Here is a 27782-nt window from a genome sequence, read left to right as displayed (position 1 = left end):
GAGGTGCGTTTTAGAAACCTTTCCCGATCACACGGTGTACCATCTTCTGGGTTTCTCATGCATGTTTTCGATGTAGGAAGATGCCCTTGAACCTGGAGATTTGGGACCCTTGGGATGGGTACCACGCAGTACTACTTTAAAGGGTCTGCGTTTGCTCACCCAACCTCACCAAACCTCTCAGCCCCAAGAGTGTCCACCCTTATGTCTCCGTCAGCTGTGGGTCTAGATATGGTCAATCCAGGTGGCATCACAGCCCCTGAACGAATTTTGTAAGAATTTCTCTCTCTTTCACTGTCTTTGTTTCACGGGTTTTTAAAAGTAATTGATTTTTATAATGGGGTTTAGCTGCTTTTCACTGCTGTGTTTATGCCGCTTTACACCCACTTGACTCACTTACAGAGAGATATCAATACATAGGTTTTAAGATTCTTACTAGTCAGGTATATTCTTCGGCGGTGAGTAGGGGGTGTTGAGTCCAGTTCCCTGAGCAAGGAGTAGGTCTTGTCTATTACATATTGGGTTTATGGATCGGTATCTGAGCTAATTTGAAACCCGTGTTTTATGCATCACTCCGCCTCACCTTTCCCGTTGAGCAGCCATAGTGTGTTTTCTAAACGTGTGACTCTGTTCCGTTTTGTAATTCAGTTCAAGTGTAGCGGTTTTTACATTCCCTCTATTAGTGATATCTTATGACAAGTGTCTTTTTCTGTGTGACTTTTTTCACTTAGAATCGTCGTACCTAAATCCACTCATCATGCTGCTACTAGCCTTATGACCTTGATTTCATGGCTGAGTGATATTCCATTGTACATAAGGACCACAACTTCTTTATCCTTTTTTCTCTTTCCTGGGATATTTAAGGTGTAATGAAGTGGAGGTTCTTGTCAAGAGAGCAGCCCTAAACTTTGGGGTGCCTGTGTCTTGCTGATTTTTAGTTTTCCCAATGTATACGCCCATGAGTGGAAGTGCCCTATGCTCTCTAAGCTGAGTTTTTTAGATGTTTCAGGACACACCGTACACTTCTCCAGAGTGGCTGTTGGCAATTTACATCCCGTCCATCAGCGTAGCAAGGCTCCCGGTTCTCCATGGCCTGTCCTGCATTTCTGGTTTTGACACTTTATTCAGCATGGCCCTTTTGACCGATGGGAAGCGAGACTTCTTTGTAGCGCTGATTTGCCTTTCCAGGTTGCTTGGTTGGCCAAAAAGGGCGTATGCGTTTTTTCCTGAATATATTCAGGAAAAAACGCATACGCCCTTTTTGGCCAAGGGCATGATTGTCGAGGTTTGGCCGCTTTTCCTGTGCTTTCAAGGCGATTCGAATCTACCTCCTGAAATCTGTTTCCTGCAATTCTGCCTTGCTTTCAAATCCTCTTCGGTGCCTTCCCTCAATATATTTGTGGACAAGAGTTATCATTTATAACTCTGCAAGTTTGTGAATTGCAGTGCCCCTGAGCTCCATTTTTCAACTCGCTTTCTTGGGAGCTGGCCGCAAAAGCGCAGGATTGCTTCAGGCCCTATTCTGGTCCCGGGGGGCAGGCTGAGCCTGTGGTTAATTCTTCTTCCTGATGGGAAAATAGAGTGACCTGTGCCAGTCCCAACACCTAGAGCTAGTCTCTCATTGGTTCCCCCTCTTCCCGTTCATCCTCAGGACAAATCGCAACCTGTACGGAACAGGAGGTTAAAGGTGCTGAGTCTCCAAGGAGGGAGATTGCTAGTAAAGCGGCTGGAATGGCGAACCCGAGCACAAGGAGGTGAGAAATGAGGTGCGTTTTAGAAACCTTTCCCGATCACACGGTGTACCAGCTTCTGGGTTTCTCATGCATGTTTTCGATGAAGGAAGATGCCCTTGAACCTGGAGATTTGGGACCCATGGGATGGGTACCACGCAGTATTACTTTAAAGGGTCTGCGTTTGCTCACCCAACCTCACCAAACCTCTCAGCCCCAAGAGTGTCCACCCTTATGTCTCCATCAGCTGTGGGTCTAGATATGGTCAATCCAGGTGGCATCACAGCCCCTGAACGAATTTTGTAAGAATTTCTCTCTCTTTCACTGTCTTTGTTTCACGGGTTTTTAAAAGTAATTGATTTTTATAATGGGGTTTAGCAGCTTTTCACTGCTGTGTTTATGCCGCTTTACACCCACTTGACTCACTTACAGAGAGATATCAATACATAGGTTTAAGATTCTTACTAGTCAGATATATTCTTGGGCGGTGAGTAGGGGGTGTTGAGTCCAGTTCCCTGAGCAAGGAGTAGGTCTTGTCTATTACATATTGGGTTTATGGAACGGTATCTGAGCTAATTTGAAACCCGTGTTTTATGCATCCCCCCGCCTCACCTTTCCCGTTGAGCAGCCATAGTGTGTTTTCTAAACTTGTGACTCTGTTCCGTTTTGTAATTCAGTTCAAGTGTAGCGGTTTTTACATTCCCTCTATTAGTGATATCTTATGACAAGTGTCTCTTTCTGTGTGACTTTTTTCACTTAGAATCGTCGTACCTAAATCCAATCATCATACTGCTACTAGCCTTATGACGTTGATTTCTTGGCTGAGTGATATTCCATTGTACATAAGGACCACAACTTCTTTATCCTTTTTTCTCTTTCCTGGGATATTTAAGGTGTAATGAAGTGGAGGTTCTTGTCAAGAGAGCAGCCCTAAACTTTGGGGTGCCTGTGTCTTGCTGATTTTTAGTTTTCCCAATGTATACGCCCATGAGTGGAAGTGCCCTATGCTCTCTAAGCTGAGTTTTTTAGATGTTTCAGGACACACCGTACACTTCTCCAGAGTGGCTGTTGGCAATTTACATCCCGTCCATCAGCGTAGCAAGGCTCCCGGTTCTCCATGGCCTGTCCTGCATTTCTGGTTTTGACACTTTATTCAGCATGGCCCTTTTGACCGATGGGAAGCGAGACTTCTTTGTAGCGCTGATTTGCCTTTCCAGGTTGCTTGGTTGGCCAAAAAGGGCGTATGCGTTTTTTCCTGAATATATTCAGGAAAAAACGCATACGCCCTTTTTGGCCAAGGGCGTGATTGTCGAGGTTTGGCCGCTTTTCCTGTGCTTTCAAGGCGATTCGAATCTACTTCCTGAAAACTGTTTCCTGCAATTCTGCCTTGCTTTCAAATCCTCTTCGTTGCCTTCCCTCAATATATTTGTGGACAAGAGTTATCATTTATAACTCTGCAGGTTTGTGAATTGCAGTGCCCCTGAGCTCCATTGTTCAACTCGCTTTCTTGGGAGCTGGCCGCAAAAGCGCAGGATTGCTTCAGGCCCTATTCTGGTCCCGGGCGGCAGGCTGAGCCTGTGGTTAATTCTTCTTCCTGATGGGAAAATAGAGTGACCTGTGCCAGTCCCAACACCTAGAGCTAGTCTCTCATTGGTTCCCCCTCTTCCCGTTCATCCTCAGGACAAATCGCAACCTGTACGGAACAGGAGGTTAAAGGTGCTGAGTCTCCAAGGAGGGAGATTGCTAGTAAAGCGGCTGCAATGGCGAACCCGAGCACAAGGAGATGAGAAATGAGGTGCGTTTTAGAAACCTTTCCCGATCACACGGTGTACCAGCTTCTGGGTTTCTCATGCATGTTTTCGATGCAGGAAGATGCCCTTGAACCTGGAGATTTGGGACCCATGGCATGGGTACCACGCAGTATTACTTTAAAGGGTCTGCGTTTGCTCACCCAACCTCACCAAACCTCTCAGCCCCCAGAGTGTCCACCCTTATGTCTCCATCAGCTGTGGGTCTAGATATGGTCAATCCAGGTGGCATCACAGCCCCTGAACGAATTTTGTAAGAATTTCTCTCTCTTTCACTGTCTTTGTTTCACGGGTTTTTAAAAGTAATTGATTTTTATAATGGGGTTTAGCTGCTTTTCACTGCTGTGTTTATGCCGCTTTACACCCACTTGACTCACTTACAGAGAGATATCAATACATAGGTTTTAAGATTCTTACTAGTCAGATATATTCTTGGGCGGTTAGTAGGGGTGTTGAGTCCAGTTCCCTGAGCAAGGAGTAGGTCTTGTCTATTACATATTGGGTTTATGGAACGGTATCTGAGCTAATTTGAAACCCGTGTTTTATGCATCACCACACCTCACCTTTCCCGTTGAGCAGCCATAGTGTGTTTTCTAAACGTGTGACTCTTTCGTTTTGTAATTCAGTTCAAGTGTAGCGGTTTTTACATTCCCTCTATAAGTGATATCTTATGACAAGTGTCTTTATCTGTGTGACTTTTTTCACTTAGAATCGTCGTACCTAAATCCACTCATCATACTGCTACTAGCCTTATGACGTTGATTTCATGGCTGAGTGATATTCCATTGTACATAAGGACCACAACTTCTTTATCCTTTTTTCTCTTTCCTTGGATATTTAAGGCGTAACGAAGTGCAGGTTCTTGTCAAGAGTGCAGCCCTAAACTTTGGGGTGCCTGTGTCCTGCTGATTTTTAGTTTTCCCAATTTATACGCCCATGAGTGGAAGTGCCCTATGCTCTCTAAGCTGAGTTTTTTAGATGTTTCAGGACACACCGTACACTTCTCCAGAGTGGCTGTTGGCAATTTACATCCCGCCCATCAGCGTAGCAAGGCTCCCGTTTCTCCATGGCCTGTCCTGCATTTCTGGTTTTGACACTTTATTCAGCATGGCCCTTTTGACCGATGGGAAGCGAGACTTCTTTGTAGCGCTGATTTACCTTTCCAGGTTGCTTGGTTGGCCAAATAGGGCGTATGCATTTTTTCCTGAATATATTCAGGAAAAAACGCATACGCCCTTTTTGGCCAAGGCCGTGATTGTCGAGGTTTGGCCGCTTTTCCTGTGCTTTCAAGGCGATTCGAATCTACTTCCTGAAAACTGTTTCCTGCAATTCTGCCTTGCTTTCAAATCCTCTTCGTTGCCTTCCCTCAATATATTTGTGGACTAGAGTTATCATTTATAACTCTGCAGGTTTGTGAATTGCAGTGCCCCTGAGCTCCATTGTTCAACTCGCTTTCTTGGGAGCTGGCCGCAAAAGCGCAGGATTGCTTCAGGCCCTATTCTGGTCCCGGGCGGCAGGCTGAGCCTGTGGTTAATTCTTCTTCCTGATGGGAAAATAGAGTGACCTGTGCCAGTCCCAACACCTAGAGCTAGTCTCTCATTGGTTCCCCCTCTTCCCGTTCATCCTCAGGACAAATCGCAACCTGTACGGAACAGGAGGTTAAAGGTGCTGAGTCTCCAAGGAGGGAGATTGCTAGTAAAGCGGCTGGAATGGCGAACCCGAGCACAAGGAGGTGAGAAATGAGGTGCGTTTTAGAAACCTTTCCCGATCACACGGTGTACCATCTTCTGGGTTTCTCATGCATGTTTTCGATGTAGGAAGATGCCCTTGAACCTGGAGATTTGGGACCCTTGGGATGGGTACCACGCAGTACTACTTTAAAGGGTCTGCGTTTGCTCACCCAACCTCACCAAACCTCTCAGCCCCAAGAGTGTCCACCCTTATGTCTCCGTCAGCTGTGGGTCTAGATATGGTCAATCCAGGTGGCATCACAGCCCCTGAACGAATTTTGTAAGAATTTCTCTCTCTTTCACTGTCTTTGTTTCACGGGTTTTTAAAAGTAATTGATTTTTATAATGGGGTTTAGCTGCTTTTCACTGCTGTGTTTATGCCGCTTTACACCCACTTGACTCACTTACAGAGAGATATCAATACATAGGTTTTAAGATTCTTACTAGTCAGGTATATTCTTCGGCGGTGAGTAGGGGGTGTTGAGTCCAGTTCCCTGAGCAAGGAGTAGGTCTTGTCTATTACATATTGGGTTTATGGATCGGTATCTGAGCTAATTTGAAACCCGTGTTTTATGCATCACTCCGCCTCACCTTTCCCGTTGAGCAGCCATAGTGTGTTTTCTAAACGTGTGACTCTGTTCCGTTTTGTAATTCAGTTCAAGTGTAGCGGTTTTTACATTCCCTCTATTAGTGATATCTTATGACAAGTGTCTTTTTCTGTGTGACTTTTTTCACTTAGAATCGTCGTACCTAAATCCACTCATCATGCTGCTACTATCCTTATGACCTTGATTTCATGGCTGAGTGATATTCCATTGTACATAAGGACCACAACTTCTTTATCCTTTTTTCTCTTTCCTGGGATATTTAAGGTGTAATGAAGTGGAGGTTCTTGTCAAGAGAGCAGCCCTAAACTTTGGGGTGCCTGTGTCTTGCTGATTTTTAGTTTTCCCAATGTATACGCCCATGAGTGGAAGTGCCCTATGCTCTCTAAGCTGAGTTTTTTAGATGTTTCAGGACACACCGTACACTTCTCCAGAGTGGCTGTTGGCAATTTACATCCCGTCCATCAGCGTAGCAAGGCTCCCGGTTCTCCATGGCCTGTCCTGCATTTCTGGTTTTGACACTTTATTCAGCATGGCCCTTTTGACCGATGGGAAGCGAGACTTCTTTGTAGCGCTGATTTGCCTTTCCAGGTTGCTTGGTTGGCCAAAAAGGGCGTATGCGTTTTTTCCTGAATATATTCAGGAAAAAACGCATACGCCCTTTTTGGCCAAGGGCATGATTGTCGAGGTTTGGCTGCTTTTCCTGTGCTTTCAAGGCGATTCGAATCTACCTCCTGAAATCTGTTTCCTGCAATTCTGCCTTGCTTTCAAATCCTCTTCGGTGCCTTCCCTCAATATATTTGTGGACAAGAGTTATCATTTATAACTCTGCAAGTTTGTGAATTGCAGTGCCCCTGAGCTCCATTTTTCAACTCGCTTTCTTGGGAGCTGGCCGCAAAAGCGCAGGATTGCTTCAGGCCCTATTCTGGTCCCGGGGGGCAGGCTGAGCCTGTGGTTAATTCTTCTTCCTGATGGGAAAATAGAGTGACCTGTGCCAGTCCCAACACCTAGAGCTAGTCTCTCATTGGTTCCCACTCTTCCCGTTCATCCTCAGGACAAATTGCAACCTGTACGGAACAGGAGGTTAAAGGTGCTGAGTCTCCAAGGAGGGAGATTGCTAGTAAAGCGGCTGCAATGGCGAACCCGAGCACAAGGAGATGAGAAATGAGGTGCGTTTTAGAAACCTTTCCCTATCACACGGTGTACCAGCTTCTGGGTTTCTCATGCATGTTTTCGATGAAGGAAGATGCCCTTGAACCTGGAGATTTGGGACCCATGGGATGGGTACCACGCAGTATTACTTTAAAGGGTCTGCGTTTGCTCACCCAACCTCACCAAACCTCTCAGCCCCAAGAGTGTCCACCCTTATGTCTCCATCAGCTGTGGGTCTAGATATGGTCAATCCAGGTGGCATCACAGCCCCTGAACGAATTTTGTAAGAATTTCTCTCTCTTTCACTGTCTTTGTTTCACGGGTTTTTAAAAGTAATTGATTTTTATAATGGGGTTTAGCTGCTTTTCACTGCTGTGTTTATGCCGCTTTACACCCACTTGACTCACTTACAGAGAGATATCAATACATAGGTTTAAGATTCTTACTAGTCAGATATATTCTTGGGCGGTGAGTAGGGGGTGTTGAGTCCAGTTCCCTGAGCAAGGAGTAGGTCTTGTCTATTACATATTGGGTTTATGGAACGGTATCTGAGCTAATTTGAAACCCGTGTTTTATGCATCCCCCCGCCTCACCTTTCCCGTTGAGCAGCCATAGTGTGTTTTCTAAACTTGTGACTCTGTTCCGTTTTGTAATTCAGTTCAAGTGTAGCGGTTTTTACATTCCCTCTATTAGTGATATCTTATGACAAGTGTCTCTTTCTGTGTGACTTTTTTCACTTAGAATCGTCGTACCTAAATCCACTCATCATACTGCTACTAGCCTTATGACGTTGATTTCTTGGCTGAGTGATATTCCATTGTACATAAGGACCACAACTTCTTTATCCTTTTTTCTCTTTCCTGGGATATTTAAGGTGTAATGAAGTGGAGGTTCTTGTCAAGAGAGCAGCCCTAAACTTTGGGGTGCCTGTGTCTTGCTGATTTTTAGTTTTCCCAATGTATACGCCCATGAGTGGAAGTGCCCTATGCTCTCTAAGCTGAGTTTTTTAGATGTTTCAGGACACACCGTACACTTCTCCAGAGTGGCTGTTGGCAATTTACATCCCGTCCATCAGCGTAGCAAGGCTCCCGGTTCTCCATGGCCTGTCCTGCATTTCTGGTTTTGACACTTTATTCAGCATGGCCCTTTTGACCGATGGGAAGCGAGACTTCTTTGTAGCGCTGATTTGCCTTTCCAGGTTGCTTGGTTGGCCAAAAAGGGCGTATGCGTTTTTTCCTGAATATATTCAGGAAAAAACGCATACGCCCTTTTTGGCCAAGGGCGTGATTGTCGAGGTTTGGCCGCTTTTCCTGTGCTTTCAAGGCGATTCGAATCTACTTCCTGAAAACTGTTTCCTGCAATTCTGCCTTGCTTTCAAATCCTCTTCGTTGCCTTCCCTCAATATATTTGTGGACTAGAGTTATCATTTATAACTCTGCAGGTTTGTGAATTGCAGTGCCCCTGAGCTCCATTGTTCAACTCGCTTTCTTGGGAGCTGGCCGCAAAAGCGCAGGATTGCTTCAGGCCCTATTCTGGTCCCGGGCGGCAGGCTGAGCCTGTGGTTAATTCTTCTTCCTGATGGGAAAATAGAGTGACCTGTGCCAGTCCCAACACCTAGAGCTAGTCTCTCATTGGTTCCCCCTCTTCCCGTTCATCCTCAGGACAAATCGCAACCTGTACGGAACAGGAGGTTAAAGGTGCTGAGTCTCCAAGGAGGGAGATTGCTAGTAAAGCGGCTGGAATGGCGAACCCGAGCACAAGGAGGTGAGAAATGAGGTGCGTTTTAGAAACCTTTCCCGATCACACGGTGTACCATCTTCTGGGTTTCTCATGCATGTTTTCGATGTAGGAAGATGCCCTTGAACCTGGAGATTTGGGACCCTTGGGATGGGTACCACGCAGTACTACTTTAAAGGGTCTGCGTTTGCTCACCCAACCTCACCAAACCTCTCAGCCCCAAGAGTGTCCACCCTTATGTCTCCGTCAGCTGTGGGTCTAGATATGGTCAATCCAGGTGGCATCACAGCCCCTGAACGAATTTTGTAAGAATTTCTCTCTCTTTCACTGTCTTTGTTTCACGGGTTTTTAAAAGTAATTGATTTTTATAATGGGGTTTAGCTGCTTTTCACTGCTGTGTTTATGCCGCTTTACACCCGCTTGACTCACTTACAGAGAGATATCAATACATAGGTTTTAAGATTCTTACTAGTCAGGTATATTCTTCGGCGGTGAGTAGGGGGTGTTGAGTCCAGTTCCCTGAGCAAGGAGTAGGTCTTGTCTATTACATATTGGGTTTATGGATCGGTATCTGAGCTAATTTGAAACCCGTGTTTTATGCATCACTCCGCCTCACCTTTCCCGTTGAGCAGCCATAGTGTGTTTTCTAAACGTGTGACTCTGTTCCGTTTTGTAATTCAGTTCAAGTGTAGCGGTTTTTACATTCCCTCTATTAGTGATATCTTATGACAAGTGTCTTTTTCTGTGTGACTTTTTTCACTTAGAATCGTCGTACCTAAATCCACTCATCATGCTGCTACTAGCCTTATGACCTTGATTTCATGGCTGAGTGATATTCCATTGTACATAAGGACCACAACTTCTTTATCCTTTTTTCTCTTTCCTGGGATATTTAAGGTGTAATGAAGTGGAGGTTCTTGTCAAGAGAGCAGCCCTAAACTTTGGGGTGCCTGTGTCTTGCTGATTTTTAGTTTTCCCAATGTATACGCCCATGAGTGGAAGTGCCCTATGCTCTCTAAGCTGAGTTTTTTAGATGTTTCAGGACACACTGTACACTTCTCCAGAGTGGCTGTTGGCAATTTACATCCCGTCCATCAGCGTAGCAAGGCTCCCGGTTCTCCATGGCCTGTCCTGCATTTCTGGTTTTGACACTTTATTCAGCATGGCCCTTTTGACCGATGGGAAGCGAGACTTCTTTGTAGCGCTGATTTGCCTTTCCAGGTTGCTTGGTTGGCCAAAAAGGGCGTATGCGTTTTTTCCTGAATATATTCAGGAAAAAACGCATACGCACTTTTTGGCCAAGGGCATGATTGTCGAGGTTTGGCCGCTTTTCCTGTGCTTTCAAGGCGATTCGAATCTACCTCCTGAAATCTGTTTCCTGCAATTCTGCCTTGCTTTCAAATCCTCTTCGTTGCCTTCCCTCAATATATTTGTGGACAAGAGTTATCATTTATAACTCTGCAGGTTTGTGAATTGCAGTGGCCCTGAGCTCCATTTTTCAACTCGCTTTCTTGGGAGCTGGCCGCAAAAGCGCAGGATTGCTTCAGGCCCTATTCTGGTCCCGGGGGGCAGGCTGAGCCTGTGGTTAATTCTTCTTCCTGATGGGAAAATAGAGTGACCTGTGCCAGTCCCAACACCTAGAGCTAGTCTCTCATTGGTTCCCACTCTTCCCGTTCATCCTCAGGACAAATTGCAACCTGTACGGAACAGGAGGTTAAAGGTGCTGAGTCTCCAAGGAGGGAGATTGCTAGTAAAGCGGCTGCAATGGCGAACCCGAGCACAAGGAGATGAGAAATGAGGTGCGTTTTAGAAACCTTTCCCGATCACACGGTGTACCAGCTTCTGGGTTTCTCATGCATGTTTTCGATGAAGGAAGATGCCCTTGAACCTGGAGATTTGGGACCCATGGCATGGGTACCACGCAGTATTACTTTAAAGGGTCTGCGTTTGCTCACCCAACCTCACCAAACCTCTCAGCCCCAAGAGTGTCCACCCTTATGTCTCCATCAGCTGTGGGTCTAGATATGGTCAATCCAGGTGGCATCACAGCCCCTGAACGAATTTTGTAAGAATTTCTCTCTCTTTCACTGTCTTTGTTTCACGGGTTTTTAAAAGTAATTGATTTTTATAATGGGGTTTAGCTGCTTTTCACTGCTGTGTTTATGCCGCTTTACACCCACTTGACTCACTTACAGAGAGATATCAATACATAGGTTTAAGATTCTTACTAGTCAGATATATTCTTGGGCGGTGAGTAGGGGGTGTTGAGTCCAGTTCCCTGAGCAAGGAGTAGGTCTTGTCTATTACATATTGGGTTTATGGAACGGTATCTGAGCTAATTTGAAACCCGTGTTTTATGCATCCCCCCGCCTCACCTTTCCCGTTGAGCAGCCATAGTGTGTTTTCTAAACTTGTGACTCTGTTCCGTTTTGTAATTCAGTTCAAGTGTAGCGGTTTTTACATTCCCTCTATTAGTGATATCTTATGACAAGTGTCTCTTTCTGTGTGACTTTTTTCACTTAGAATCGTCGTACCTAAATCCACTCATCATACTGCTACTAGCCTTATGACGTTGATTTCTTGGCTGAGTGATATTCCATTGTACATAAGGACCACAACTTCTTTATCCTTTTTTCTCTTTCCTGGGATATTTAAGCTGTAATGAAGTGGAGGTTCTTGTCAAGAGAGCAGCCCTAAACTTTGGGGTGCCTGTGTCTTGCTGATTTTTAGTTTTCCCAATGTATACGCCCATGAGTGGAAGTGCCCTATGCTCTCTAAGCTGATTTTTTTAGATGTTTCACGACACACCGTACACTTCTCCAGAGTGGCTGTTGGCAATTTACATCCCGTCCATCAGCGTAGCAAGGCTCCCGGTTCTCCATGGCCTGTCCTGCATTTCTGGTTTTGACACTTTATTCAGCATGGCCCTTTTGACCGATGGGAAGCGAGACTTCTTTGTAGCGCTGATTTGCCTTTCCAGGTTGCTTGGTTGGCCAAAAAGGGCGTATGCGTTTTTTCCTGAATATATTCAGGAAAAAACGCATACGCCCTTTTTGGCCAAGGGCATGATTGTCGAGGTTTGGCCGCTTTTCCTGTGCTTTCAAGGCGATTCGAATCTACCTCCTGAAATCCGTTTCCTGCAATTCTGCCTTGCTTTCAAATCCTCTTCGTTGCCTTCCCTCAATATATTTGTGGACAAGAGTTATCATTTATAACTCTGCAGGTTTGTGAATTGCAGTGCCCCTGAGCTCCATTTTTCAACTCGCTTTCTTGGGAGCTGGCCGCAAAAGCGCAGGATTGCTTCAGGCCCTATTCTGGTCCCGGGGGGCAGGCTGAGCCTGTGGTTAATTCTTCTTCCTGATGGGAAAATAGAGTGACCTGTGCCAGTCCCAACACCTAGAGCTAGTCTCTCATTGGTTCCCACTCTTCCCGTTCATCCTCAGGACAAATTGCAACCTGTACGGAACAGGAGGTTAAAGGTGCTGAGTCTCCAAGGAGGGAGATTGCTAGTAAAGCGGCTGCAATGGCGAAACCGAGCACAAGGAGATGAGAAATGAGGTGCGTTTTAGAAACCTTTCCCGATCACACGGTGTACCAGCTTCTGGGTTTCTCATGCATGTTTTCGATGAAGGAAGATGCCCTTGAACCTGGAGATTTGGGACCCATGGGATGGGTACCACGCAGTATTACTTTAAAGGGTCTGCGTTTGCTCACCCAACCTCACCAAACCTCTCAGCCCCAAGAGTGTCCACCCTTATGTCTCCATCAGCTGTGGGTCTAGATATGGTCAATCCAGGTGGCATCACAGCCCCTGAACGAATTTTGTAAGAATTTCTCTCTCTTTCACTGTCTTTGTTTCACGGGTTTTTAAAAGTCATTGATTTTATAATGGGGTTTAGCTGCTTTTCACTGCTGTGTTTATGCCGCTTTACACCCACTTGACTCACTTACAGAGAGATATCAATACATAGGTTTAAGATTCTTACTAGTCAGATATATTCTTGGGCGGTGAGTAGGGGGTGTTGAGTCCAGTTCCCTGAGCAAGGAGTAGGTCTTGTCTATTACATATTGGGTTTATGGAACGGTATCTGAGCTAATTTGAAACCCGTGTTTTATGCATCCCCCCGCCTCACCTTTCCCGTTGAGCAGCCATAGTGTGTTTTCTAAACTTGTGACTCTGTTCCGTTTTGTAATTCAGTTCAAGTGTAGCGGTTTTTACATTCCCTCTATTAGTGATATCTTATGACAAGTGTCTCTTTCTGTGTGACGTTTTTCACTTAGAATCATCGTACCTAAATCCACTCATCATACTGCTACTAGCCTTATGACGTTGATTTCTTGGCTGAGTGATATTCCATTGTACATAAGGACCACAACTTCTTTATCCTTTTTTCTCTTTCCTGGGATATTTAAGCTGTAATGAAGTGGAGGTTCTTGTCAAGAGAGCAGCCCTAAACTTTGGGGTGCCTGTGTCTTGCTGATTTTTAGTTTTCCCAATGTATACGCCCATGAGTGGAAGTGCCCTATGCTCTCTAAGCTGAGTTTTTTAGATGTTTCACGACACACCGTACACTTCTCCAGAGTGGCTGTTGGCAATTTACATCCCGTCCATCAGCGTAGCAAGGCTCCCGGTTCTCCATGGCCTGTCCTGCATTTCTGGTTTTGACACTTTATTCAGCATGGCCCTTTTGACCGATGGGAAGCGAGACTTCTTTGTAGCGCTGATTTGCCTTTCCAGGTTGCTTGGTTGGCCAAAAAGGGCGTATGCGTTTTTTCCTGAATATATTCAGGAAAAAACGCATACGCACTTTTTGGCCAAGGGCATGATTGTCGAGGTTTGGCCGCTTTTCCTGTGCTTTCAAGGCGATTCGAATCTACCTCCTGAAATCTGTTTCCTGCAATTCTGCCTTGCTTTCAAATCCTCTTCGTTGCCTTCCCTCAATATATTTGTGGACAAGAGTTATCATTTATAACTCTGCAGGTTTGTGAATTGCAGTGCCCCTGAGCTCCATTTTTCAACTCGCTTTCTTGGGAGCTGGCCGCAAAAGCGCAGGATTGCTTCAGGCCCTATTCTGGTCCCGGGGGGCAGGCTGAGCCTGTGGTTAATTCTTCTTCCTGATGGGAAAATAGAGTGACCTGTGCCAGTCCCAAAACCTAGAGCTAGTCTCTCATTGGTTCCCACTCTTCCCGTTCATCCTCAGGACAAATTGCAACCTGTACGGAACAGGAGGTTAAAGGTGCTGAGTCTCCAAGGAGGGAGATTGCTAGTAAAGCGGCTGCAATGGCGAACCCGAGCACAAGGAGATGAGAAATGAGGTGCGTTTTAGAAACCTTTCCCGATCACACGGTGTGCCAGCTTCTGGGTTTCTCATGCATGTTTTCGATGAAGGAAGATGCCCTTGAACCTGGAGATTTGGGACCCATGGCATGGGTACCACGCAGTATTACTTTAAAGGGTCTGCGTTTGCTCACCCAACCTCACCAAACCTCTCAGCCCCAAGAGTGTCCACCCTTATGTCTCCATCAGCTGTGGGTCTAGATATGGTCAATCCAGGTGGCATCACAGCCCCTGAACGAATTTTGTAAGAATTTCTCTCTCTTTCACTGTCTTTGTTTCACGGGTTTTTAAAAGTAATTGATTTTTATAATGGGGTTTAGCTGCTTTTCACTGCTGTGTTTATGCCGCTTTACACCCACTTGACTCACTTACAGAGAGATATCAATACATAGGTTTAAGATTCTTACTAGTCAGATATATTCTTGGGCGGTGAGTAGGGGGTGTTGAGTCCAGTTCCCTGAGCAAGGAGTAGGTCTTGTCTATTACATATTGGGTTTATGGAACGGTATCTGAGCTAATTTGAAACCCGTGTTTTATGCATCCCCCCGCCTCACCTTTCCCGTTGAGCAGCCATAGTGTGTTTTCTAAACTTGTGACTCTGTTCCGTTTTGTAATTCAGTTCAAGTGTAGCGGTTTTTACATTCCCTCTATTAGTGATATCTTATGACAAGTGTCTCTTTCTGTGTGACTTTTTTCACTTAGAATCGTCGTACCTAAATCCACTCATCATACTGCTACTAGCCTTATGACGTTGATTTCTTGGCTGAGTGATATTCCATTGTACATAAGGACCACAACTTCTTTATCCTTTTTTCTCTTTCCTGGGATATTTAAGCTGTAATGAAGTGGAGGTTCTTGTCAAGAGAGCAGCCCTAAACTTTGGGGTGCCTGTGTCTTGCTGATTTTTAGTTTTCCCAATGTATACGCCCATGAGTGGAAGTGCCCTATGCTCTCTAAGCTGATTTTTTTAGATGTTTCACGACACACCGTACACTTCTCCAGAGTGGCTGTTGGCAATTTACATCCCGTCCATCAGCGTAGCAAGGCTCCCGGTTCTCCATGGCCTGTCCTGCATTTCTGGTTTTGACACTTTATTCAGCATGGCCCTTTTGACCGATGGGAAGCGAGACTTCTTTGTAGCGCTGATTTGCCTTTCCAGGTTGCTTGGTTGGCCAAAAAGGGCGTATGCGTTTTTTCCTGAATATATTCAGGAAAAAACGCATACGCCCTTTTTGGCCAAGGGCATGATTGTCGAGGTTTGGCCGCTTTTCCTGTGCTTTCAAGGCGATTCGAATCTACCTCCTGAAATCCGTTTCCTGCAATTCTGCCTTGCTTTCAAATCCTCTTCGTTGCCTTCCCTCAATATATTTGTGGACAAGAGTTATCATTTATAACTCTGCAGGTTTGTGAATTGCAGTGCCCCTGAGCTCCATTTTTCAACTCGCTTTCTTGGGAGCTGGCCGCAAAAGCGCAGGATTGCTTCAGGCCCTATTCTGGTCCCGGGGGGCAGGCTGAGCCTGTGGTTAATTCTTCTTCCTGATGGGAAAATAGAGTGACCTGTGCCAGTCCCAACAGCTAGAGCTAGTCTCTCATTGGTTCCCACTCTTCCCGTTCATCCTCAGGACAAATTGCAACCTGTACGGAACAGGAGGTTAAAGGTGCTGAGTCTCCAAGGAGGGAGATTGCTAGTAAAGTGGCTGCAATGGCGAACCCGAGCACAAGGAGATGAGAAATGAGGTGCGTTTTAGAAACCTTTCCCGATCACACGGTGTACCAGCTTCTGGGTTTCTCATGCATGTTTTCGATGAAGGAAGATGCCCTTGAACCTGGAGATTTGGGACCCATGGGATGGGTACCACGCAGTATTACTTTAAAGGGTCTGCGTTTGCTCACCCAACCTCACCAAACCTCTCAGCCCCAAGAGTGTCCACCCTTATGTCTCCATCAGCTGTGGGTCTAGATATGGTCAATCCAGGTGGCATCACAGCCCCTGAACGAATTTTGTAAGAATTTCTCTCTCTTTCACTGTCTTTGTTTCACGGGTTTTTAAAAGTCATTGATTTTTATAATGGGGTTTAGCTGCTTTTCACTGCTGTGTTTATGCCGCTTTACACCCACTTGACTCACTTACAGAGAGATATCAATACATAGGTTTAAGATTCTTACTAGTCAGATATATTCTTGGGCGGTGAGTAGGGGGTGTTGAGTCCAGTTCCCTGAGCAAGGAGTAGGTCTTGTCTATTACATATTGGGTTTATGGAACGGTATCTGAGCTAATTTGAAACCCGTGTTTTATGCATCCCCCCGCCTCACCTTTCCCGTTGAGCAGCCATAGTGTGTTTTCTAAACTTGTGACTCTGTTCCGTTTTGTAATTCAGTTCAAGTGTAGCGGTTTTTACATTCCCTCTATTAGTGATATCTTATGACAAGTGTCTCTTTCTGTGTGACTTTTTTCACTTAGAATCGTCGTACCTAAATCCACTCATCATGCTGCTACTAGCCTTATGACCTTGATTTCATGGCTGAGTGATATTCCATTGTACATAAGGACCACAACTTCTTTATCCTTTTTTCTCTTTCCTGGGATATTTAAGGTGTAATGAAGTGGAGGTTCTTGTCAAGAGAGCAGCCCTAAACTTTGGGGTGCCTGTGTCTTGCTGATTTTTAGTTTTCCCAATGTATACGCCCATGAGTGGAAGTGCCCTATGCTCTCTAAGCTGAGTTTTTTAGATGTTTCAGGACACACCGTACACTTCTCCAGAGTGGCTGTTGGCAATTTACATCCCGTCCATCAGCGTAGCAAGGCTCCCGGTTCTCCATGGCCTGTCCTGCATTTCTGGTTTTGACACTTTATTCAGCATGGCCCTTTTGACCGATGGGAAGCGAGACTTCTTTGTAGCGCTGATTTGCCTTTCCAGGTTGCTTGGTTGGCCAAAAAGGGCGTATGCGTTTTTTCCTGAATATATTCAGGAAAAAACGCATACGCACTTTTTGGCCAAGGGCATGATTGTCGAGGTTTGGCCGCTTTTCCTGTGCTTTCAAGGCGATTCGAATCTACCTCCTGAAATCTGTTTCCTGCAATTCTGCCTTGCTTTCAAATCCTCTTCGTTGCCTTCCCTCAATATATTTGTGGACAAGAGTTATCATTTATAACTCTGCAGGTTTGTGAATTGCAGTGGCCCTGAGCTCCATTTTTCAACTCGCTTTCTTGGGAGCTGGCCGCAAAAGCGCAGGATTGCTTCAGGCCCTATTCTGGTCCCGGGGGGCAGGCTGAGCCTGTGGTTAATTCTTCTTCCTGATGGGAAAATAGAGTGACCTGTGCCAGTCCCAACACCTAGAGCTAGTCTCTCATTGGTTCCCACTCTTCCCGTTCATCCTCAGGACAAATTGCAACCTGTACGGAACAGGAGGTTAAAGGTGCTGAGTCTCCAAGGAGGGAGATTGCTAGTAAAGCGGCTGCAATGGCGAACCCGAGCACAAGGAGATGAGAAATGAGGTGCGTTTTAGAAACCTTTCCCTATCACACGGTGTACCAGCTTCTGGGTTTCTCATGCATGTTTTCGATGAAGGAAGATGCCCTTGAACCTGGAGATTTGGGACCCATGGGATGGGTACCACGCAGTATTACTTTAAAGGGTCTGCGTTTGCTCACCCAACCTCACCAAACCTCTCAGCCCCAAGAGTGTCCACCCTTATGTCTCCATCAGCTGTGGGTCTAGATATGGTCAATCCAGGTGGCATCACAGCCCCTGAACGAATTTTGTAAGAATTTCTCTCTCTTTCACTGTCTTTGTTTCACGGGTTTTTAAAAGTAATTGATTTTTATAATGGGGTTTAGCAGCTTTTCACTGCTGTGTTTATGCCGCTTTACACCCACTTGACTCACTTACAGAGAGATATCAATACATAGGTTTAAGATTCTTACTAGTCAGATATATTCTTGGGCGGTGAGTAGGGGGTGTTGAGTCCAGTTCCCTGAGCAAGGAGTAGGTCTTGTCTATTACATATTGGGTTTATGGAACGGTATCTGAGCTAATTTGAAACCCGTGTTTTATGCATCCCCCCGCCTCACCTTTCCCGTTGAGCAGCCATAGTGTGTTTTCTAAACTTGTGACTCTGTTCCGTTTTGTAATTCAGTTCAAGTGTAGCGGTTTTTACATTCCCTCTATTAGTGATATCTTATGACAAGTGTCTCTTTCTGTGTGACTTTTTTCACTTAGAATCGTCGTACCTAAATCCACTCATCATACTGCTACTAGCCTTATGACGTTGATTTCTTGGCTGAGTGATATTCCATTGTACATAAGGACCACAACTTCTTTATCCTTTTTTCTCTTTCCTGGGATATTTAAGGTGTAATGAAGTGGAGGTTCTTGTCAAGAGAGCAGCCCTAAACTTTGGGGTGCCTGTGTCTTGCTGATTTTTAGTTTTCCCAATGTATACGCCCATGAGTGGAAGTGCCCTATGCTCTCTAAGCTGAGTTTTTTAGATGTTTCAGGACACACCGTACACTTCTCCAGAGTGGCTGTTGGCAATTTACATCCCGTCCATCAGCGTAGCAAGGCTCCCGGTTCTCCATGGCCTGTCCTGCATTTCTGGTTTTGACACTTTATTCAGCATGGCCCTTTTGACCGATGGGAAGCGAGACTTCTTTGTAGCGCTGATTTGCCTTTCCAGGTTGCTTGGTTGGCCAAAAAGGGCGTATGCGTTTTTTCCTGAATATATTCAGGAAAAAACGCATACGCCCTTTTTGGCCAAGGGCGTGATTGTCGAGGTTTGGCCGCTTTTCCTGTGCTTTCAAGGCGATTCGAATCTACTTCCTGAAAACTGTTTCCTGCAATTCTGCCTTGCTTTCAAATCCTCTTCGTTGCCTTCCCTCAATATATTTGTGGACTAGAGTTATCATTTATAACTCTGCAGGTTTGTGAATTGCAGTGCCCCTGAGCTCCATTGTTCAACTCGCTTTCTTGGGAGCTGGCCGCAAAAGCGCAGGATTGCTTCAGGCCCTATTCTGGTCCCGGGCGGCAGGCTGAGCCTGTGGTTAATTCTTCTTCCTGATGGGAAAATAGAGTGACCTGTGCCAGTCCCAACACCTAGAGCTAGTCTCTCATTGGTTCCCCCTCTTCCCGTTCATCCTCAGGACAAATCGCAACCTGTACGGAACAGGAGGTTAAAGGTGCTGAGTCTCCAAGGAGGGAGATTGCTAGTAAAGCGGCTGGAATGGCGAACCCGAGCACAAGGAGGTGAGAAATGAGGTGCGTTTTAGAAACCTTTCCCGATCACACGGTGTACCATCTTCTGGGTTTCTCATGCATGTTTTCGATGTAGGAAGATGCCCTTGAACCTGGAGATTTGGGACCCTTGGGATGGGTACCACGCAGTACTACTTTAAAGGGTCTGCGTTTGCTCACCCAACCTCACCAAACCTCTCAGCCCCAAGAGTGTCCACCCTTATGTCTCCGTCAGCTGTGGGTCTAGATATGGTCAATCCAGGTGGCATCACAGCCCCTGAACGAATTTTGTAAGAATTTCTCTCTCTTTCACTGTCTTTGTTTCACGGGTTTTTAAAAGTAATTGATTTTTATAATGGGGTTTAGCTGCTTTTCACTGCTGTGTTTATGCCGCTTTACACCCGCTTGACTCACTTACAGAGAGATATCAATACATAGGTTTTAAGATTCTTACTAGTCAGGTATATTCTTCGGCGGTGAGTAGGGGGTGTTGAGTCCAGTTCCCTGAGCAAGGAGTAGGTCTTGTCTATTACATATTGGGTTTATGGATCGGTATCTGAGCTAATTTGAAACCCGTGTTTTATGCATCACTCCGCCTCACCTTTCCCGTTGAGCAGCCATAGTGTGTTTTCTAAACGTGTGACTCTGTTCCGTTTTGTAATTCAGTTCAAGTGTAGCGGTTTTTACATTCCCTCTATTAGTGATATCTTATGACAAGTGTCTTTTTCTGTGTGACTTTTTTCACTTAGAATCGTCGTACCTAAATCCACTCATCATGCTGCTACTAGCCTTATGACCTTGATTTCATGGCTGAGTGATATTCCATTGTACATAAGGACCACAAGTTCTTTATCCTTTTTTCTCTTTCCTGGGATATTTAAGGTGTAATGAAGTGGAGGTTCTTGTCAAGAGAGCAGCCCTAAACTTTGGGGTGCCTGTGTCTTGCTGATTTTTAGTTTTCCCAATGTATACGCCCATGAGTGGAAGTGCCCTATGCTCTCTAAGCTGAGTTTTTTAGATGTTTCAGGACACACCGTACACTTCTCCAGAGTGGCTGTTGGCAATTTACATCCCGTCCATCAGCGTAGCAAGGCTCCCGGTTCTCCATGGCCTGTCCTGCATTTCTGGTTTTGACACTTTATTCAGCATGGCCCTTTTGACCGATGGGAAGCGAGACTTCTTTGTAGCGCTGATTTGCCTTTCCAGGTTGCTTGGTTGGCCAAAAAGGGCGTATGCGTTTTTTCCTGAATATATTCAGGAAAAAACGCATACGCACTTTTTGGCCAAGGGCATGATTGTCGAGGTTTGGCCGCTTTTCCTGTGCTTTCAAGGCGATTCGAATCTACCTCCTGAAATCTGTTTCCTGCAATTCTGCCTTGCTTTCAAATCCTCTTCGTTGCCTTCCCTCAATATATTTGTGGACAAGAGTTATCATTTATAACTCTGCAGGTTTGTGAATTGCAGTGGCCCTGAGCTCCATTTTTCAACTCGCTTTCTTGGGAGCTGGCCGCAAAAGCGCAGGATTGCTTCAGGCCCTATTCTGGTCCCGGGGGGCAGGCTGAGCCTGTGGTTAATTCTTCTTCCTGATGGGAAAATAGAGTGACCTGTGCCAGTCCCAACACCTAGAGCTAGTCTCTCATTGGTTCCCACTCTTCCCGTTCATCCTCAGGACAAATTGCAACCTGTACGGAACAGGAGGTTAAAGGTGCTGAGTCTCCAAGGAGGGAGATTGCTAGTAAAGCGGCTGCAATGGCGAACCCGAGCACAAGGAGATGAGAAATGAGGTGCGTTTTAGAAACCTTTCCCGATCACACGGTGTACCAGCTTCTGGGTTTCTCATGCATGTTTTCGATGAAGGAAGATGCCCTTGAACCTGGAGATTTGGGACCCATGGCATGGGTACCACGCAGTATTACTTTAAAGGGTCTGCGTTTGCTCACCCAACCTCACCAAACCTCTCAGCCCCAAGAGTGTCCACCCTTATGTCTCCATCAGCTGTGGGTCTAGATATGGTCAATCCAGGTGGCATCACAGCCCCTGAACGAATTTTGTAAGAATTTCTCTCTCTTTCACTGTCTTTGTTTCACGGGTTTTTAAAAGTAATTGATTTTTATAATGGGGTTTAGCTGCTTTTCACTGCTGTGTTTATGCCGCTTTACACCCACTTGACTCACTTACAGAGAGATATCAATACATAGGTTTAAGATTCTTACTAGTCAGATATATTCTTGGGCGGTGAGTAGGGGGTGTTGAGTCCAGTTCCCTGAGCAAGGAGTAGGTCTTGTCTATTACATATTGGGTTTATGGAACGGTATCTGAGCTAATTTGAAACCCGTGTTTTATGCATCCCCCCGCCTCACCTTTCCCGTTGAGCAGCCATAGTGTGTTTTCTAAACTTGTGACTCTGTTCCGTTTTGTAATTCAGTTCAAGTGTAGCGGTTTTTACATTCCCTCTATTAGTGATATCTTATGACAAGTGTCTCTTTCTGTGTGACTTTTTTCACTTAGAATCGTCGTACCTAAATCCACTCATCATACTGCTACTAGCCTTATGACGTTGATTTCTTGGCTGAGTGATATTCCATTGTACATAAGGACCACAACTTCTTTATCCTTTTTTCTCTTTCCTGGGATATTTAAGGTGTAATGAAGTGGAGGTTCTTGTCAAGAGAGCAGCCCTAAACTTTGGGGTGCCTGTGTCTTGCTGATTTTTAGTTTTCCCAATGTATACGCCCATGAGTGGAAGTGCCCTATGCTCTCTAAGCTGAGTTTTTTAGATGTTTCAGGACACACCGTACACTTCTCCAGAGTGGCTGTTGGCAATTTACATCCCGTCCATCAGCGTAGCAAGGCTCCCGGTTCTCCATGGCCTGTCCTGCATTTCTGGTTTTGACACTTTATTCAGCATGGCCCTTTTGACCGATGGGAAGCGAGACTTCTTTGTAGCGCTGATTTGCCTTTCCAGGTTGCTTGGTTGGCCAAAAAGGGCGTATGCGTTTTTTCCTGAATATATTCAGGAAAAAACGCATACGCCCTTTTTGGCCAAGGGCGTGATTGTCGAGGTTTGGCCGCTTTTCCTGTGCTTTCAAGGCGATTCGAATCTACTTCCTGAAAACTGTTTCCTGCAATTCTGCCTTGCTTTCAAATCCTCTTCGTTGCCTTCCCTCAATATATTTGTGGACTAGAGTTATCATTTATAACTCTGCAGGTTTGTGAATTGCAGTGCCCCTGAGCTCCATTGTTCAACTCGCTTTCTTGGGAGCTGGCCGCAAAAGCGCAGGATTGCTTCAGGCCCTATTCTGGTCCCGGGCGGCAGGCTGAGCCTGTGGTTAATTCTTCTTCCTGATGGGAAAATAGAGTGACCTGTGCCAGTCCCAACACCTAGAGCTAGTCTCTCATTGGTTCCCCCTCTTCCCGTTCATCCTCAGGACAAATCGCAACCTGTACGGAACAGGAGGTTAAAGGTGCTGAGTCTCCAAGGAGGGAGATTGCTAGTAAAGCGGCTGGAATGGCGAACCCGAGCACAAGGAGGTGAGAAATGAGGTGCGTTTTAGAAACCTTTCCCGATCACACGGTGTACCATCTTCTGGGTTTCTCATGCATGTTTTCGATGTAGGAAGATGCCCTTGAACCTGGAGATTTGGGACCCTTGGGATGGGTACCACGCAGTACTACTTTAAAGGGTCTGCGTTTGCTCACCCAACCTCACCAAACCTCTCAGCCCCAAGAGTGTCCACCCTTATGTCTCCGTCAGCTGTGGGTCTAGATATGGTCAATCCAGGTGGCATCACAGCCCCTGAACGAATTTTGTAAGAATTTCTCTCTCTTTCACTGTCTTTGTTTCACGGGTTTTTAAAAGTAATTGATTTTTATAATGGGGTTTAGCTGCTTTTCACTGCTGTGTTTATGCCGCTTTACACCCGCTTGACTCACTTACAGAGAGATATCAATACATAGGTTTTAAGATTCTTACTAGTCAGGTATATTCTTCGGCGGTGAGTAGGGGGTGTTGAGTCCAGTTCCCTGAGCAAGGAGTAGGTCTTGTCTATTACATATTGGGTTTATGGATCGGTATCTGAGCTAATTTGAAACCCGTGTTTTATGCATCACTCCGCCTCACCTTTCCCGTTGAGCAGCCATAGTGTGTTTTCTAAACGTGTGACTCTGTTCCGTTTTGTAATTCAGTTCAAGTGTAGCGGTTTTTACATTCCCTCTATTAGTGATATCTTATGACAAGTGTCTTTTTCTGTGTGACTTTTTTCACTTAGAATCGTCGTACCTAAATCCACTCATCATGCTGCTACTAGCCTTATGACCTTGATTTCATGGCTGAGTGATATTCCATTGTACATAAGGACCACAAGTTCTTTATCCTTTTTTCTCTTTCCTGGGATATTTAAGGTGTAATGAAGTGGAGGTTCTTGTCAAGAGAGCAGCCCTAAACTTTGGGGTGCCTGTGTCTTGCTGATTTTTAGTTTTCCCAATGTATACGCCCATGAGTGGAAGTGCCCTATGCTCTCTAAGCTGAGTTTTTTAGATGTTTCAGGACACACCGTACACTTCTCCAGAGTGGCTGTTGGCAATTTACATCCCGTCCATCAGCGTAGCAAGGCTCCCGGTTCTCCATGGCCTGTCCTGCATTTCTGGTTTTGACACTTTATTCAGCATGGCCCTTTTGACCGATGGGAAGCGAGACTTCTTTGTAGCGCTGATTTGCCTTTCCAGGTTGCTTGGTTGGCCAAAAAGGGCGTATGCGTTTTTTCCTGAATATATTCAGGAAAAAACGCATACGCACTTTTTGGCCAAGGGCATGATTGTCGAGGTTTGGCCGCTTTTCCTGTGCTTTCAAGGCGATTCGAATCTACCTCCTGAAATCTGTTTCCTGCAATTCTGCCTTGCTTTCAAATCCTCTTCGTTGCCTTCCCTCAATATATTTGTGGACAAGAGTTATCATTTATAACTCTGCAGGTTTGTGAATTGCAGTGGCCCTGAGCTCCATTTTTCAACTCGCTTTCTTGGGAGCTGGCCGCAAAAGCGCAGGATTGCTTCAGGCCCTATTCTGGTCCCGGGGGGCAGGCTGAGCCTGTGGTTAATTCTTCTTCCTGATGGGAAAATAGAGTGACCTGTGCCAGTCCCAACACCTAGAGCTAGTCTCTCATTGGTTCCCACTCTTCCCGTTCATCCTCAGGACAAATTGCAACCTGTACGGAACAGGAGGTTAAAGGTGCTGAGTCTCCAAGGAGGGAGATTGCTAGTAAAGCGGCTGCAATGGCGAACCCGAGCACAAGGAGATGAGAAATGAGGTGCGTTTTAGAAACCTTTCCCGATCACACGGTGTACCAGCTTCTGGGTTTCTCATGCATGTTTTCGATGAAGGAAGATGCCCTTGAACCTGGAGATTTGGGACCCATGGCATGGGTACCACGCAGTATTACTTTAAAGGGTCTGCGTTTGCTCACCCAACCTCACCAAACCTCTCAGCCCCAAGAGTGTCCACCCTTATGTCTCCATCAGCTGTGGGTCTAGATATGGTCAATCCAGGTGGCATCACAGCCCCTGAACGAATTTTGTAAGAATTTCTCTCTCTTTCACTGTCTTTGTTTCACGGGTTTTTAAAAGTAATTGATTTTTATAATGGGGTTTAGCTGCTTTTCACTGCTGTGTTTATGCCGCTTTACACCCACTTGACTCACTTACAGAGAGATATCAATACATAGGTTTAAGATTCTTACTAGTCAGATATATTCTTGGGCGGTGAGTAGGGGGTGTTGAGTCCAGTTCCCTGAGCAAGGAGTAGGTCTTGTCTATTACATATTGGGTTTATGGAACGGTATCTGAGCTAATTTGAAACCCGTGTTTTATGCATCCCCCCGCCTCACCTTTCCCGTTGAGCAGCCATAGTGTGTTTTCTAAACTTGTGACTCTGTTCCGTTTTGTAATTCAGTTCAAGTGTAGCGGTTTTTACATTCCCTCTATTAGTGATATCTTATGACAAGTGTCTCTTTCTGTGTGACTTTTTTCACTTAGAATCGTCGTACCTAAATCCACTCATCATACTGCTACTAGCCTTATGACGTTGATTTCTTGGCTGAGTGATATTCCATTGTACATAAGGACCACAACTTCTTTATCCTTTTTTTCTCTTTCCTGGGATATTTAAGCTGTAATGAAGTGGAGGTTCTTGTCAAGAGAGCAGCCCTAAACTTTGGGGTGCCTGTGTCTTGCTGATTTTTAGTTTTCCCAATGTATACGCCCATGAGTGGAAGTGCCCTATGCTCTCTAAGCTGATTTTTTTAGATGTTTCACGACACACCGTACACTTCTCCAGAGTGGCTGTTGGCAATTTACATCCCGTCCATCAGCGTAGCAAGGCTCCCGGTTCTCCATGGCCTGTCCTGCATTTCTGGTTTTGACACTTTATTCAGCATGGCCCTTTTGACCGATGGGAAGCGAGACTTCTTTGTAGCGCTGATTTGCCTTTCCAGGTTGCTTGGTTGGCCAAAAAGGGCGTATGCGTTTTTTCCTGAATATATTCAGGAAAAAACGCATACGCCCTTTTTGGCCAAGGGCATGATTGTCGAGGTTTGGCCGCTTTTCCTGTGCTTTCAAGGCGATTCGAATCTACCTCCTGAAATCCGTTTCCTGCAATTCTGCCTTGCTTTCAAATCCTCTTCGTTGCCTTCCCTCAATATATTTGTGGACAAGAGTTATCATTTATAACTCTGCAGGTTTGTGAATTGCAGTGCCCCTGAGCTCCATTTTTCAACTCGCTTTCTTGGGAGCTGGCCGCAAAAGCGCAGGATTGCTTCAGGCCCTATTCTGGTCCCGGGGGGCAGGCTGAGCCTGTGGTTAATTCTTCTTCCTGATGGGAAAATAGAGTGACCTGTGCCAGTCCCAACACCTAGAGCTAGTCTCTCATTGGTTCCCACTCTTCCCGTTCATCCTCAGGACAAATTGCAACCTGTACGGAACAGGAGGTTAAAGGTGCTGAGTCTCCAAGGAGGGAGATTGCTAGTAAAGCGGCTGCAATGGCGAAACCGAGCACAAGGAGATGAGAAATGAGGTGCGTTTTAGAAACCTTTCCCGATCACACGGTGTACCAGCTTCTGGGTTTCTCATGCATGTTTTCGATGAAGGAAGATGCCCTTGAACCTGGAGATTTGGGACCCATGGGATGGGTACCACGCAGTATTACTTTAAAGGGTCTGCGTTTGCTCACCCAACCTCACCAAACCTCTCAGCCCCAAGAGTGTCCACCCTTATGTCTCCATCAGCTGTGGGTCTAGATATGGTCAATCCAGGTGGCATCACAGCCCCTGAACGAATTTTGTAAGAATTTCTCTCTCTTTCACTGTCTTTGTTTCACGGGTTTTTAAAAGTCATTGATTTTATAATGGGGTTTAGCTGCTTTTCACTGCTGTGTTTATGCCGCTTTACACCCACTTGACTCACTTACAGAGAGATATCAATACATAGGTTTAAGATTCTTACTAGTCAGATATATTCTTGGGCGGTGAGTAGGGGGTGTTGAGTCCAGTTCCCTGAGCAAGGAGTAGGTCTTGTCTATTGCATATTGGGTTTATGGAACGGTATCTGAGCTAATTTGAAACCCGTGTTTTATGCATCCCCCCGCCTCACCTTTCCCGTTGAGCAGCCATAGTGTGTTTTCTAAACTTGTGACTCTGTTCCGTTTTGTAATTCAGTTCAAGTGTAGCGGTTTTTACATTCCCTCTATTAGTGATATCTTATGACAAGTGTCTCTTTCTGTGTGACGTTTTTCACTTAGAATCATCGTACCTAAATCCACTCATCATACTGCTACTAGCCTTATGACGTTGATTTCTTGGCTGAGTGATATTCCATTGTACATAAGGACCACAACTTCTTTATCCTTTTTTCTCTTTCCTGGGATATTTAAGCTGTAATGAAGTGGAGGTTCTTGTCAAGAGAGCAGCCCTAAACTTTGGGGTGCCTGTGTCTTGCTGATTTTTAGTTTTCCCAATGTATACGCCCATGAGTGGAAGTGCCCTATGCTCTCTAAGCTGAGTTTTTTAGATGTTTCACGACACACCGTACACTTCTCCAGAGTGGCTGTTGGCAATTTACATCCCGTCCATCAGCGTAGCAAGGCTCCCGGTTCTCCATGGCCTGTCCTGCATTTCTGGTTTTGACACTTTATTCAGCATGGCCCTTTTGACCGATGGGAAGCGAGACTTCTTTGTAGCGCTGATTTGCCTTTCCAGGTTGCTTGGTTGGCCAAAAAGGGCGTATGCGTTTTTTCCTGAATATATTCAGGAAAAAACGCATACGCACTTTTTGGCCAAGGGCATGATTGTCGAGGTTTGGCCGCTTTTCCTGTGCTTTCAAGGCGATTCGAATCTACCTCCTGAAATCTGTTTCCTGCAATTCTGCCTTGCTTTCAAATCCTCTTCGTTGCCTTCCCTCAATATATTT

Source organism: Eschrichtius robustus, chromosome 8 (assembly GCF_028021215.1).
Source record: "Eschrichtius robustus isolate mEscRob2 chromosome 8, mEscRob2.pri, whole genome shotgun sequence".
NCBI lineage: Eukaryota > Metazoa > Chordata > Mammalia > Artiodactyla > Eschrichtiidae > Eschrichtius > Eschrichtius robustus.
The sequence above is the reverse complement of the archived record's forward strand: the minus strand, read 5'-3'. Positions refer to the sequence as shown.